The sequence below is a fragment of the Vulpes vulpes genome, chromosome 3, assembly GCF_048418805.1.
Source record: "Vulpes vulpes isolate BD-2025 chromosome 3, VulVul3, whole genome shotgun sequence".
NCBI lineage: Eukaryota > Metazoa > Chordata > Mammalia > Carnivora > Canidae > Vulpes > Vulpes vulpes.
The window spans coordinates 7941496-7956689 of NC_132782.1; positions in this window are offsets into that span (position 1 = coordinate 7941496).

A 15194-nucleotide genomic window follows, 5' to 3' on the forward strand; every position below is an offset into this window, starting at 1 on the left:
TGGGATTGCTATATCATCTGGTAGTTTTATTTTTGATTTTTTTTTATTATTATTATTATTTTTTATTTTTTTTATTTTTATTTTTTTTTTTATTTTTGATTTTTGAGGTAACTCCATACCGGTTATTTTCTTTTGTTTTGTTTTGCTTTTTTACACAGTGGAAGAGCCATTATATTTTCTGGAAGAGCTTGTGATGTTATCATATTAATTCTTTTTAAAATATTTGGTAGACACAGAGAAGCTATCTGCATCTAGGCTTTTCTTTGTGGGAAAATTTTAAATTCCTAATTTAATGTTTTATTTGTTATCCATCTATTCAGGCTTTCTATTTCTTATTTCAATTTTAGTAGTTTGTCTTTCTTAAAATAGATCTATTTAATGTAATTTATCTAATATATTGGCATATTATACCAACATAATATTCATAATATTTCCTTATAAGTCTTTACATTTCTATAAAGTCAGTCATGAGTTCTGTATCTCTAACTAAAATGATTACCTGTTCTACATTTTTGAAGTATGGAATATAGTTATAATAACTGTTTTGCTTTGTCTACTGTTTCTATTTATTTGTCTTATTTCTGGCCCTGTTTTCCTTGATTGATTTTTAATCCTTTTTAATGGGCTGTATCTTCCTGCTTTTTTGCATGCCTGATGATTTTTATTAGTTGCTTAAATATTATGAATTTTACCTTGTTGTCTACTGGATATTCTTTTATTCCTGGAAATATTCTAGAACTTTTTTTTCCCCACGACACACTTAAAGTTACGTGGAAACAGTTTGGTCCTTCCAGGTTTTCTTTTTAAGGAAAAGAGCAGCGTTTTAACTAGGGCTAATTTTGCCCCACACCTGAGGCAATAATCTTCTAAGTATTCTGTCCAATGTTCTGTAAATTGTGAGGTTTTTATGTCTGAGGTGAAAATGTAGTATTCCTGGCTCTGTATGACTTTTGAGGATTATTTCTCTACTCCTTTCAGGTTTTTGTTTTTTTTTTTTCTCTTCCCACTTACCTCAGGTACTTTCTTCACACACCTGTGCTACTTGTTATCCAGCTGAAGCTTGCACATCTCCCTCTCTCTGTATCTCTTTCCTGTTTGGTATCTGCCTTGACAACTTGGCAACTCTAACTGCCTTGACCTGTCTTAACTCTCAACTTAATCTCTTCAACTTGAGACCACCAAGCTCTGGATCTCCCTCTTCCTGTGCTACAGCTTTTCTTTAAACTGCTGAAGCATTCAGAGGACTCCTTTTGTTTCTTTCTCTTGGGGATCTCTGTCTTGCATTGCCTGATGTCATGTCTGAAAACTACGCTTTCACATACTTTGTCCAGATTTAATATTGTTCCATGCAGAAGAGTAAATCTTATAACTGTATTCCATCAAGGCTGGAAGTGGAAGGGGAGGTTATATTTTAGTAGGGGAAACAGCTAATAAATTAACAAGAAGAGGGAACCCTGGGTGGCGCAGCGGTTTAGCGCCTGCCTTTGGCCCAGGGCGCGATCCTGGAGACCCGGGATCGAATCCCATGTCGGGCTCCCGGTGCATGGAGCCTGCTTCTCCCTCTGCCTGTGTCTCTGCCTCTCTATCTCTCTCTCTGTGTGACTATCATAAATAAATTAAAAAAATTTTAAAAAAAATTAACAAGAAGATGATTATGGTAAATCGGATTTAGGTTCTTGAGGACTGTCCAGGGAAAATATCTCTGAGGGTGGATTTTAGCATGAGACTTAAGTAATGAGAAGGAGCAAGCTGCTCAAAGATCTGGGGGAAGAGAATTCTGGCCTAAGGTAAAAATCTGTCTAGTGAAAATGCTCTGAAACTCTAACAAATGATTTGACGTAACCCTACCTTTTTAACCTCATCATTTGCAATTGCCCTGTCACTCTCTTATTCAGCCAATCTGAGCTCTTTTCAATCCCCTATCACACTGATGCTTTTCTTCCCTACTCAGGTCATCCCCTCAACTTAAAATGCTGTGTTCTTCTGTTTCTACCTTTGGAAATCTTATTCTCTTGCTAGGTAGGGCCAGTTACAATCTTCTTTACAGAGCCTTCTCTGATAGCTTTACTTAGAAATGATCTTTTTTTTCCTCTGAATTTCTATAGTACATTTTTTGGGGTTGCCCAGGGCCCTAAATCCTAAGTGAATACAATTTTGTACTTATTATAGTCTTTTTTTTTTTGTATTTTGTTTCATCTTGTATCCTTAGTGCCTGGAACAGATACTGGCATAGAGTAGAAAATTAAACATTTGTTGAGTGAATGGTTATATTATACTTGTGTATATGTCTTTCTCTGAAACAGGACATTTTGATATAGTCAGTTTGAAGTAACCATTTTGGTGTATATATATTGTAAAAATACTTTTAGAATTGAAATAATTATGCAACAGTACTGACTTTTATTCATCTTGAACCTACCCTATGGTTTGCTTCCATCCAATTCCTGACCCTTCACCTAATCCTTCACCTTGCTTTTATTTTATTTATTTATATTGTAAAAAAAGATTTTATTTATTTATTCATGAGAGACACAGAGAAGGAGAGAGAGAGGCAGGGACACAGGCAGAAGGAGAAGCAGGCTCCATGCGGGGAGCCCGATGCAGGACTCAATCCCGGGACTCCAGGATCAGGCCCTGGGCTGAAGGCGGCACTAAACCGCTGAGCCACCCCGGCTGCCCTTCACCTTGCTTTTAAACACTGTTTCAAAATCATGTTTTGCTAAGCTCAGCAATGGGGTAGAAATGTCTGTTGCACATATTCCTTGATTATTTTAAAGTCTTATTTTATTGTTTTTTAAAAGGTTTTATTTATTTGAAAGACAGAGAGAGAGAGAGTGAGTGAGAAAGAGAGCACGAGCAGGGTGAGTGGCATAGGGAGAAGGAGACTCCCTGCTGAGCAGGGAGCTTGCCACAGGGCTTGATCCCAGAACCCTGGGATCACAACCTAAGCCAAAGGCAGATACCTAACCGACTGAGCCACCCAGGAGCCCCTAAAATCTTATTTTAAACTAAAATTTCATTTAACAACATTTATTCCATTCTACTTTAAAAGCTACTCAGACATGATTAATATGCATTAATTGTTTTATCTCCCAGATAATTTAGCACTTTGGTACACAAAGTGTTGTTTTCTCAGACTAGCAACATTGGCATCACCCAGGAGCTTGGAACAGTGCAGAATCTTGGGCCCTACTTCAGACCTACTGAACCAGAGTTTGTATTTAAACAAGATTCCCAAGTTATTCATTTGCACAGAGCACTGGTTCAGTGGTTTTTTTTTTTTATGTTTTTGTTTTATCCCCATATAGTCGTCACACTAAGGTATTTGTTGAGTGAATAAAAAGCTTCCAGGTCAGTTATGAAGTGCACCACCAGTCCTTTATTAACAAAGTATGTTGAATAGACAATGTTATGTAAGATTAGCCCATTTGCTAGGTAAAGTAGTTCTGCAAACTTAAAAAAAAAGATATTATTTATTTATTCATGAGAGACACACAGAGAGAGGCAGAGACAGAGAGAGAAGCAGGCTCCCTGTGGCGGATCCCAGGACCCCAGGTGTGACCTGAGCCAAAGGCAGATGCTCAGCCACTGAACCACCCAGGTGCCCGTTTTGCAAGCTCTTAACCCATTACTTGTCAAATCTTCTGAGTATATTTCATAAATATTACAGTAAATGTCAAGATGTCCATAATATAATGATTTCAGCATAGGATGTGTTTAGTGAAGGGATGGTGGTTTTAGAATTTTAAGAGACAGAAACCTAGTTTAAACTATCTTTGGCAAAAAAAGGGTTATTAGCTTTAGTAATCAAATCACAGGAAATGTTGGATTATACCTGCATCTCAGGGATAATTATTATTTATCACTCATTATATCTCACCTTGGTAATTTTTTTTAATGGTTTAGTCACCTAAGGTTTTTCTTATGGTGAGAGACATGGTCTTGGTCAACCCTAGAGCCTCATATTTCCTTCAATAGGGATCCATGCAGACTAGGTCTGCCTCATATCAAGTTTAAGAATTCAGGGGAAGTGTACTGACACCCATTGGTTCATATTGGGTCAGATGGTCCCATCTGGACCAATGGTCCATCCCTGGACCAATAACCTAGTTAAAATGTTAAATAGGCCATTTTCCAGATGTAGAGGAGAAGTACTTTTCATGATAGACAAAATGAAAAATTTCCAATATAATACTCAAAAACATAAGCTTCCATCCCATAGATAGGGCAGTTAAATTTTTTCCTTACTCGTTTCTTTTATCCAACGAATGTCTGGGACTAACAAAGGAATTTTAATGTTTTGTTAATCTGTTTTGGTGGCACCTTGTGCCCTCTACCAGTTGCTCACACTCTGAATGATTTTATTTTAGGGATGTACTGATGAATAAAGACGGTATTGTAGTTCTCCAAGCTATTTTCCTTCATATCAATTTGCTCCCATGTGGGCATCCTGTCATGGGGCAAGCTTGATCTCCACCGAAGAGAAATCATAAGAATCCTGCACCCAGAGTTTTAAACTCTTTTTCATGCCCAGTCTAAGGTGTGCCCCAGGTGACAAAAAGAATCATCTGTTTCTTTTAGGGAAGTGCTTGCTTCCAAGCACAGGTATGGACTTGTCTCTATTACTCAGACAAGAAAATAAAAATATTGGACAGTATATTTCTAAAAGCCTGTTGTTTAGTCATAAATGATATCATTTTGATATGTGGGGGACATTAATATATATATGTAGGAAATCTTTCTCTTGTTCTAGAAGGGCACAGTCAGGCTGCAGATTAATCCAATTTATATCGTTTAAACAGCGTACCTCTGAGTTCTCCACACCAGCATTCCATATTTATGGTGACATCACAGATTTCTTCATATTCTCCCAAAATAAAGGTTGTCTTACTTTTAGGAACACTAACCTTTAGAAGCTCCAATGCTTCCAAAACAAAGTCAAAGTAATTTTTCTTCATCTGGCACCCTTGTGAAGTTAGTAATAATATTTTGTCTCATTAATCGATGTAGATAACATGTGTAGTCCTTCTTTTAAAGTGTTCCATATGTGTGTTTGGAGTTAGAATTAGGCATGGTGGTTATTTATCATGTAAGAGTTTTATTAGTCAGGTTTTATTAGGTAAGACCCTGACTGTGATATATTGTCTATTAAAATGCTGTTCATTCAATTATTCATTTAAGTAATTATTGCATGCTTTCATTCATTCACTTGTTCATTCAGATATATTTACTAAGTTCTTGTTATGCATCCAGCACCAAATAGACCTTGGGAAAACAAGAAGGAACAAGACAGACTTAGTCCATACAGTTATGGAACACAGACTCTAGTGGAATCTTTTGAATGAAGCCCCAAATCAGTATCTTTTTTCACTTGTTTCAAAAAAACAAAAACAAAAAACTTCCATGCCCTTATGAAGAGAGCCACATTGTTGTTATCCCTCATGTCCTGACCTGACTCTGGAAATTATAGTTTACTTCAATGATTCATTCATTCATTCAGCTGAATGGTATCCTTTGCTTCCTGTCTCCAGCAGATCTATGTCTACCAGACAACAGGAATTAAAATTTCATGGTGAGAGAACTGATACTATGATACACTTTAAAAATATTTGTGTTCTTCTTATGTAATCAGGGATTTTAATAAAGGAAATAACCTTCATTTATTGCTGATCAAACCACTAAGCTCTCTTTCCAGTGACTGTTCATCACCCTTTCTGATAAGATAGATTTATTTGTTGTCTATTTTATACCTCTTTTTGCAGTTAATTTGTTTGAGGCATTATTGTTACACTGTTGTAATTTGACTAGAATGAGTCCAATTACTTCATTATTCTACTAATTTGCTGCTCACATTGAAGGAGGCAAAACAAAAAACAAAAAACAAAAAAAGCCACAAATGGGATATGGTGAAGTGCTTTGAAAAGATGCTTTGCTCATGTAGTTTGCAAGGTGAATAATAGCTGATTTCTTTTGCTGAGCCTACTTCTCACTCTAGGTCCTGCATTCTTTACTTTGTTCTTGACTTCCTTCTCCAGTCTTCAGGAGTATTACTTATTATCTATACTCCAATTTTTCTTTCTCTGTTGTTTCTTAAATTACTTCCTACCACTCCATGAACAGCTCTTGTGAAAGTCCCCAATAACTTCCTCGTTGCTAAATACGAGTGAAATTCTCGGTCCTCATCTGTAATGGAAATGCTTTCTGTCATACCTGTTCAGGCTGAAAACCTTGGGATGGTCCCCAACTCCTCTTTTTCTCTTTCATCCACATTCCATTCTTCAGTGAATATTGTTGGCTCTACCTTCAGAAACGCATCCAGAATCCCCCATTCTTCACCTGGTTCAAGCTATTATCATCTTTTGCTTGATTTATTGTAAAAATGTCTTATCTGGTTTCTCTGCTTCCTCCTCTCTTATCTTCTGTCTCTCCTTTGCACTTGTTCTCTTTGGAAAACTGATTCAGTCATATAGTTTCAGGGTCCAATACCTCACTTTGTCAGGTCTTTTTTTTTTATTTTTTTATTTTTTTATTTTATTTATTTATTTATTTATTTATTTATTTATTTATTTAATTTTTTTTGTCAGGTCTTTATTCAGATGTCACCTTCTCAGTGAGGTCTTCTCTGGGCACCATTAATTAACACTGGAAATCTGGACACTCATTCTCCTCACTAGTCTTCCATTTCTTCATTGCATTTACCATCTCACACACCATGTGTTTTCCTCACTACCTAGTTATTCTTTCCTCTTAGGCTTCCTCTTTCCCCTTCCACCAACCAGCGTTTTGGGATGTTTTATTTCCCTGCTCTCTCCCCAGGTTGCAGAGCACTGAGTATTAAGAATCTGGTACAGGGACACCTGGGTGGCTCAGCAGTTAAGCATCTGCCTTCGGCTCAGGGCGTGATCCTGGGGTCCTGGGATCGAGTCCCACATCGGGCTCCCTGTGAGGACCTGCTTCTCCCTCTGCCTGTGTCTCTGCCTCTCTCTCTCTGTGTCTCTTATGAATAAATAAATAAAATCTTAAAAAAAAAAAGAATCTGGCACATAAAAGTACCTGATAATTTGTTGAAAGGGAATAAATTTTGTTCTTAACTAGGATAATTTTTCATTGGGCCAGTGATAGTCTGAAAAGGCATGTTTTCTATAGGCATAGTTTACTGAAAGGGAGAATATTATGCTCTCATATTCAACTGTAATTAAAAAACCCTGCTCATTAAAGGTATTAATGAGTTTTAATTCTATAAGCACTCTTTATTCATTTGTGTGGTTTTAACTTACTTGGCTTTGGAAAGTTCAAGGTTCATTTTTAGATTATTTTTTTATTACAGTATAGTTCACACACAGTGTTACATTAGTCTCAGCTGTACAATTTAGGGATTTGACAAATTTATAGATTTTTATAATGCTAACATATTATGCTATTTCATCACAAGTGTAGCCACCATCTGTCCCGTTATAGATCTTTCTTTTTATTAACATGAGAGTTGTTCTGGAGTGGCACAGTGCAAATCAAACTCCTGATCTCATAAACATTTTGGCTGGCATCAAAGTAAGTAGAACATTGACATCTTGGGGTATGATAACTACTCACTTGTTAACCCAGCTGCTCCTCAGATTTTCCTCATTATTCTCATTGTCTCATGTGTTGAACATTGCATAATAATAAAAATAGCAGCAACAACAACAACAATTATATTTATTATCCCTTTCTTTGTGATTGTCCTTTTCTCAGGTCTGAAAAACAGCATTGTATTTCCTGAGGAAGTTCTGGAATCCTAAAGTAGAAAAGAAATATTAATGAAAGAAGAACTTGTAGACTATTTAAGTAAATGAGGAGCTTAAAGTCAAAAAGCAGGCTACTAGAGTAGCATGTGGAACTCTGTGGCATGCTGAGCCACCAGACAGATGCCAAAGGACAAGGATCTTTCAAAACCCATTTATGGTCATGATTTTTTTCTGGGACTAACATGCTCATGGGGCCTGTTAGCTCTTAAACAGGAGTCAAAATTGTATGTGAACATAGAAATCATTCATAACTTTTCCATTATATGTGGGTGGTATTTGTGTGTCAGTGAAGAAATATTTTAGTATATAGGAGCTCCATAGGGTCTTCTAAGAAAATACAGTTTTCTAGGGGAACTGAAATGGACAAATAGAACATCATCACAGATTTATACAAATAAAAGCAATAATTTTAAGAATAGATTGAATATACGGACCTGTCTGAAGGGTTGAGAAATGGTTTGATTTATTGGGAAAAAAAAGTTTCTAGAGTCATAAACTGAGACTCGACAATAGTCGGAAACAAATATTTAGGATAATGAGTGGTTTAATGAAACATCCAGCCGACTTTTAAATGTTGGTGTTTACTCAGCCATCCATTCATTGAGTTTTTCTAACTCCACATAACCTTTTAAAGCAATATAATCAATATTCAGCATTTTTCCTGTCTCCAAACCCATATTTCTAACTCTTTTCTTACCATTTGCCTTTAGACAACTTTCAACCACCTCAAACTCAATGGAATAATGATAATCGTAACTGTTTGAGACATTACCATTTACTAGACAATATTCTAAGTGCTTCATATGTGTTAGCTGATTTAATCTGCAGAACAATTCTGAGTTGGTTCTTTTATTACCTTAGCTTTATAGATGAGGAAACTGAGATTTTAGGAGTTTAAGAAACTCGCTCAAGGTCACACAGATATTAAGTGACACTCTTGTGTACAAAGCCTATGTTCTTAACCATTGTTATTAGTTTCAAAATAGAGTTCCTTAGGTGTTCTCTCAAACTACTTCTTTTACTGTTTGCCATATGTTGTTGAATGCTCTCACTATCCATCCGGCCAGATGTCTAGAACTGTTTCTCTCCTTCATTCCCCGCATCTGAATATTCATATCTATTTTTTCTTTTGCATATCTCTTGGAACTATTTCCTTTTTTCCATCATTACTGAAGCTATCATAGTTTAGGTTCTTATCTCTTATCAACTTACTAACTGGTCTCTTACCACAAGTTTTGCCCCAACATCTTCCATGTTATAGTTTAAGTGATTTTTCTAACTGGTTATATTGTTATGTCACTTTTTTGCTCAAGATCCTTAGCATCCTATCATCTGTGGTATAAAGTCCAGTCTCTTGTGTGTGGCAAACAAGACCATTTACCATTTATAATCTGCTCTTTGTCTTCTCTTACATCTTTCTTTCCTGATACTTCCTTTTATACAGTTCATGTTTCAGCTAGGTAGGACTCTTAGAGTTCTTGAACACCTACTATTTCTCCTATAGATAGGAGAATACTTTTACTCTCTTCTCCCCTAGAGCCTGTTTCATACCTTTATTATAGTGGTTATCCTATGGGATGCTAAATGAATGTGTGTCTTTCCCCATTTCCAAGTACACTGTAAGCTTTCTGAGAGTTTGGTTTGTGTTTTATTTATCTTTATATTCTTTATATTTCACCTGTGTTGATTTAGTCTTATTTGCTTAGCAGATAATGTATTTTATAATTTATTATAGTACATAAGGTACCTACTGACTCATAAGCTCTAAATCAATCAACGAATGGATGGATGGTTGGATACACAAATAAACACCATATCAGTAGGTTTATGTTTGGTTTTGCAAGTGAGGGAACACTCTTTAGAGACTGAGTAGTTGAAGAAAGTAGGAGAGAAGGCTGTCTGCTTGGATTAGTTAACACAGCAGCAGGGAGTTGGAAGAGTTTCCTTTTTGATATTTGGAGATTTACGAGTGTGTGGCGTATTTAGAGATCCTGGGATTTTTTGTTTTGTTTTGTTTTTAGTGATAACATGCAAAATGGTTTGGATACTGAAGCTTGGAGTGTTGAGTGATTTGCTTAGGCTCTTTTAACCAGTTAGTTGCCAGGCTTGAATTTGAGTCAGAGACTTCAGTTTTACCTAATTCAGTATTCTGTAGGTGCATAATTTACTGTAATTAGTCCAGCCCTCTTATTTAACCAATAAAGAAGGTAAAGAAAGTACTAGGGCAATAATCTGTCCATGCTTGCAGATCAACTTAGGGATGGAGATTTCCAATCTCATGCTTTCCACACTGTAAGAAGCAGTGTGGAGTAGTGGTCAAGAAGCTCAGTAAATCCTGGACTTAATTCTCAGCCCTGCCACTTACTACCTCTGTGATTTGGGAGAATTCAGTTATTTTATCTGTAATATGGGGGAAAGTGTCCACATGATAGGTTAATGTGAAGGTTAAATCACTTAAAAAGCCCCACCCCCTTTTTTTTAGTAAAGCCCTTTTGAATAGATCTTATGTAGATATAAAATAGTAAAGCCCTTTTGAATATCTCATGTAGATATATTCATCATTTTTTGATAAAAAGGGTGATAATAATGCTTTCTTCTCCACTCTGTTCCCACAGAACATTCCTATAATCTACATTATAGGATCTATATCATGCTGTATTCTCAAGTCTATAACCCCCTCTAGACTGTGAGCTTTTAAAGGGTAGAGATCTGGGGCGCCTGGGTAGCTCTGTTGGTTAAACACTTGACTCTTGATCTCAAGGTTGTGAGATTGAGCCCTGTGCCAGGCTTCACGTTCAGTGTTGAGTCTGTCCCTCTCCTGTTTGTGCTTTCTCTTTCTCAAAAATAAAATAAAGTGTAGAGTTCTTGCTGTAGTCAAAGACTAGCGCAATGGCATACAAGAGACATTTGATACATAAATTTTTAAAGAATGAATTATTTTTAATTAGAAAATAACAGTTGGATATATATTTCACTGTCTTTGACATTAAAGCAGAATTCATGGAAAATTTTTGAATTATCATGTCTATAGAAAAGATAGTGGAAAACATGGATAAAGTGTACCGTATATTATTTGGCCAAGGATACACTTAAAGTACTTGGTTAGGGGCATCCTCACTGTAGGACTTCTCATCCTGATGTAATAGTTATCACTTGAGTTATTTTTTGTTAAGACATAGAATCATATGTTTTCTACTCAGTCTTTTCTGAATAAACATGAAGAAGCAGGATTTGTATGCATCATTGATGATAGAAATACTTTATTTTTGGCTTGCCCAGGTTCATTCTTTTCAAATTTTCTGACCTTAGTACCAACTTTGAGCTTGGAACTGGTTGTCATCTTCTTTTTGTTTGGGAGCAAACATTTCGTCTGGCTACTTGGACAAATTAGAGATCAGTATAGCATGATACAAAAAGTAAGGGCTTTGGAGACAGATGGCCTGGGTTGCATGTCTTTCTTTCTTTCTTTCTTTCTTTCTTTCTTTCTTTCTTTCTTTCTTTCTTTCTTTCTTTTTTCTTTCTTTCTTTCTTTCCCTTTCTTTCTTTCTTTTTCTGTCTTTCTTTCTTTCTTTCTTTCTTTCTTTCTTTCTTTCTTTCTTCTTTCTTTTCTCTTTCTTTCTTTCTTTCAAGATTTTATTTACTTATTTAATCATTTATAGCATGATGATGCAGAGGGAGAGGGAGAGAGAATGTCAAGCAGATTCCTCACTGAGTGCAGAGCCCCATGCAGGGCTTGACCTGAGACCGTGACCTGAGCCAAAATCAAGAGTCAGATACTCAACAGATTGAGCCACCTAGACACCTTGCCTGGGTTGCATTTCTGACTCTGCTGCTTAATTGCTGTGTGATTTTCAGCAAGTTATTTAATTTCACTCAGCTTCAGCTTTCCCATATGTAAAGAGTTTAATGCATGTATCTCAGGATTAATATGAGTAGTAAATTAAATAATTATATAAAAGAGTTGGCACAGTATCTGACATGTAGTAAACACTAAATAAATGGTAGGTTTTTAAAAAGTTTTTATTTTAATTTCAGCTAGTTAACACAGAGTGTAATATTAGATTCAGGTGTACAACATGGTGATTCAACCCTTCCATACAATGGTGGGTGTTATTGAATGGTGGATGTCATGTTACTTCACTCAAGACCTATGCTAATATATTGCTATGTATTATCTACTAAATGATTATAGATATTTAAACCAATCATTTTAAATAAAAGAGTTATAGTTAAAGTAACAAAGTTTGGAAATAAAATTTGGGATAGATGGTGTCAGACCATCTGTATCAGAATCTCTTGCTATAAATACAGGCTCCTTGTTCTCAACCCAGTTTACTGGATAAGAATCTTTGGAGATGGGATCTAGGAATCAAATAATTTTGGAAACACCCAAGGAAGATTATTTTGGTGTAAATAGCCCATGGATAAACTTCAGGAAATATTTATATACAAAGTATGTGTTTTCTTGAGACTTGTTAACCTATTTGAATATTTCATTTAAACCAATACTGAGGGTGCTTGGTTGGCTCAGTCAGTTAAATGTCTGTGGCTCAGGTCCTGGGGTCCTGGGATCGAGTCCCACATCAGGCTTCCTGCTCCACAGGAATCCTGCTTCTCCTTCTGCCTCTGCCTCTTTTTCTCAGTCTCTCATGAATAAACAATAAAACCTTAAAAAAATTGATGATGTAGTAAATGGAAAATTTCTTACTTAAAGTATCTCAAGTTATAGGATCTGCATTTTTGGGTAGTATTTCAGGTCATAAGAAATACATTAATTCTTTAAAAAAAATTTTTTTTTATTTTAATTCCAGTATAGTTAACATACAGTGTTTGTGCATGTTTCAGGTGTACACAATAGTGATTCAACACTTCCATACAACACCCATACTTCATCACAAGTGTGCTCCTTAATCCCCATCACCTATTTCACCCACCGCTCCACCCACCTTCCTTCTGGTAACCCTCAGTTTGTTCTCTATAGTTAAGAATCTCTTTCTTGGTTTGCCTCTCTTTTTTCCTTTGCTCATTTGTTTTGTTTCTTAAACTCCATATATGAGTGAAATCATATGGCATTTTTCTTTCACTGACTGATTTTTGCTTAGCATTATACTTTCTAGCTCCATTCAAATGGCAAGACTGTTGTTGCAAATGGCAAGACTTCACTCCTTTTTATGGCTGAATAATATTCCATTGTATATATGCACCACAACTTCTTTATCCATTCATCTATCTGTGGGCACTTGAGCTGCTTGCATAATTTCGTGTTCTTTCTGTTTCTTTCATGTATCTGTCATACTGTTTAGAATGTCTGATTGTTTATTTCTCTTCCAGACTATGAGCAACTTGGGGTAGGGACTTTGGATTTTCAGTGTCTAGCAGAATATTAGTCCCATTGGAGATATTTAGTAAATATCTTTTATTATTTTTATTTTTTTTAAAAGATTTTTATTTATTTATTCATAGAGACAGAGAGAGAGAGAGAGAGAGAGAGAGAGAGAGAGAGAGAGGCGCAGAGACACAGGCAGAGGGAGAACAGGCTCCATGCAGGGAGCCTGACATAGGACTTGATCCTGGGTCTCCAGGATCACGCCCTGGGCTGCAGGCGGCGCTAAACCGCTGTGCCACCGGGGCTGCCCAGTAAATATCTTTTAAATGAACAAATCAAATTTTATGTATCTCTCTTGATTTATAATTGTGTTCTTGGGAGGAGACACTGAATTCAAACACTTACATAATTAATTTTCTTATCAGAAATAAAAGAGCAATGTTTGGTTGTTCATTTTTTGTCCTATTTTATTAATATTGAAGTAAGATCATTTTTTAATCTTAAGTTCTTCCCCCTACATTTATGCCTTATATTTCTTAATTTAGTCACTGGCATTTAATGTCTTAGGAATGGATAATGCAATAGGAAAGCCATTTTGGGGCACTTGGGTGGCTCAGTTGGTTGTGTCTGACTCTTGATCTCGGCTCAGGTCTCAATCTCAGGCTTCCTGAGTTTGGGCCCTATGCTGAGCATGCAGCATACTTAAAAAAAAAAGCCAGTTTTAAGTTTCAGAAGCCTAAACCCAAAGGATACAGTTTCTAAATAATAGCATTGTAAGAAAAGATGAAGAACTAGACTGTCTATAGTAAAAGATTCTCTGGAATGGAGGAGGGCTAGAATTGGAAAGGAACAGGAGCTTTAATTGCCAGTGTGTGCCCTTGAGAAAGGGCTGTGTGTTCTTTCTCCATTAGTTGAGTTCCAGTTTGGGTCTGGGGGAAAAAGAGAAAAAGATAGATAATTCAGATAATTATATTTAATATTGTATGTCAGTTATACTTCAATAAAAATTAATTAATTAAGCATACAAATAAACTATTGAACACCTACCATGTACCAGCAGTTTTATAGGAGCAAACAAAACATGAACCCTATACTCAAAGACATCCTAATTTAGAAGGAAAGAATATAGTATCTGTAAGTGCTTAAGTAAAAATATGTGCAGAAACCAGAGGTAAACCAGAAGACAAAATCATTAATTTCTAATAGCATTTTTCTCCCCTTTATAGAGATATAAAATATTTAGGGTATTTCTTTTTGTGGAAAAAAATTCTAATTTTTTTTGCTTGTCATGTAAGGTAGAAGTATATATATGCCTCCACTTACATGTCTCCAATTATCAGCGTTTAAGCCTAATTGATCACTGTCTGTCAAATGGTTCTGAATGTATTTCTATTCCTAACTTGAAATAATCAACATCATACTTATTACAGAGTTAATGTTATAGCTAAATAACCCTTAACTTGTCCTTTTTCTATACCATGTTTTGAAGAATTACAATAAAATAATAATTATTCATGTGTCCCATGTTTCAGGCATACAGCATAATGATTCAACATTTGTATACATTATAAAACGATCACCACAATAAACCTAATTACCAACTGACACTAAACAAAGTTATAATTTTTTTCTCATGTTGGGAAGTTTTAAGAATTACTTCTTTCAAATTTGCAATATGATATTATTGACTATAGTCACCATGCTGTATATTACATCCCCATGGCTTATTTATTTTATAAATGGAAGCTTGTACTTCTTGATCCCCTTCACCATTTCATTCCTCCCCCCCCCAACAAATGTTTATTGAATTGAGCTGAATTGGGTTAAGATGCTGTCTTCTAGTACTCAATCTATAGAGTAGGCCTTTTTTGGGTATACCTGTATGGTTACCCATGTAAATTGGAGCAAAGAAAAAAAATCAAGTCTTTGTTTCAATCTTCAGGATTGGGAAAAATCAGTTATGGACTAAGAGAAGTGTGACTTGGGGGATCTCTTATTTCTGGACATTTGCCTCACTTGGAGTGGGCTTCCTAATTATTTATTCCATATATTCCTTTTTTGATAGTTGATGGCTAGAATCATGC